The sequence below is a fragment of the Rhinopithecus bieti genome, unplaced genomic scaffold (assembly GCF_001698545.2).
Source record: "Rhinopithecus bieti isolate Rb0 unplaced genomic scaffold, ASM169854v2 scaffold_17667, whole genome shotgun sequence".
In the NCBI taxonomy this organism is placed as follows: domain Eukaryota; kingdom Metazoa; phylum Chordata; class Mammalia; order Primates; family Cercopithecidae; genus Rhinopithecus; species Rhinopithecus bieti.
Genome location: NW_016809668.1, coordinates 2,092,879 through 2,094,391, shown reverse-complemented (window position 1 = coordinate 2,094,391; position 1,513 = coordinate 2,092,879).

Below are 1,513 nucleotides of genomic sequence, written 5' to 3'. Positions count from 1 at the left end.
AATAAATAAATAAATAAATAAATAAATAAATAAATAAATAAAGGGTTCAAAATTATGTGTTTGTGAATACACATACACACATAATGTTAATACAGGGAACCTGGGTGAGGGTATTCATAAATTCTTTGTACTATTCTTGCAACTTTTTCTGTAAATCTGAAATTATGTAAAAATAAAAAAGGTATGGGGGGATCTAAATACTATTATCTTACCTGTGTTCTGCTAAGATAGCCCATACTTATAAGGATTAAGTAGCTCAACCAAGCTAATATGTGGTATGGCAGATCTGGTCTTTAGAGAAGCAGATGCCCAGAAGGGACTAGAATTGGAAAAGATTTTACTAGGGAAATTCCTGTTAAAGAGGGGAAGATGCAGGAGTGGGCAGGGTGAGTTTTAGATAGCTGTGCAACTCTGACTCCTGAGAAGGAGAACAGGAAGGAAGCAGGCTGCCTTTATCCAAGTCTCTGGAGGCCTCTCATCTCCAGCTTTTTGGAGAAGGGGCCTGTGGTTTTGCATGAATGGAAGGAAGCTTATCATTTTAATGTGTTTGGGAACTAGGATATGATGATACCTTTCCTCTGATTAGTGAGCACTGCCTTACATTCTGTGATGAAGTCCTTGTAAATAATAATCTCATTTTTTAATTCTGAGCCCATAAACTTATTTTCCATTAGCTTATGTAATCACATCATTTTAGAGATATTGCAAAGTGGGCTGTAGTTCAGCACATTACCTAGTTAATTAATCAAGCCTGATATTTTCCCTAGCCAGTTTTTTGGTGCAACAGAACATCAATCTGATTGCAACTTCATAGTGAAGAGTATCATTCCAGCAATGATAAACCTTTAGATTCACATGGGATTACCAGAAGTCAAATTCTGCATCAAGAAAAGATGAGACATCAGTGGGGAGAATAAGACCAGCATCAGTCACAGGCCCTGAAAGAAATGTTTTACTTACAGTTCTCAGGACTTTGTCAAGAAATAATTTTCATAATAACTCAAAAGATTTCTGTCATCAATGATATATTTTTAATCTAAGCCAGCACTGTCTGGCCTGTAGGTGACAAGCCATTAAAGGGTTTACAAGTTTAGAATGCAGGCCAAGCATGATTGGCATGGATAACATTCCCCTCATACATAGGTCTTATACTTTTACAAAAACATGCTGATTCTATCATTATTGATAACACGTAAATACAACTTAAAGCATTACTAAGAATAGGCATTATCACTAGGTTATTCTTCAATCAATAGATGCAAAAAGTACAACTTCCAGCACACAATACCTGGTGATGCTTTTCTTAGTTTCAAAATGTACCTTATATTTTAAAATGTTGGGAACCACTGCTATAGATGATGCCTCATACCATTAAATATCTTGCACACTATACTAAATCCCCAGCATCCTCGGGTGAGGGCTTTCATAAAATTGATATCACGTTCTTTTTTATTAATAGTCCTGTATATTTTCAAAACTTTAAAATAAACACAAAGAATATGTAGGTATAAAT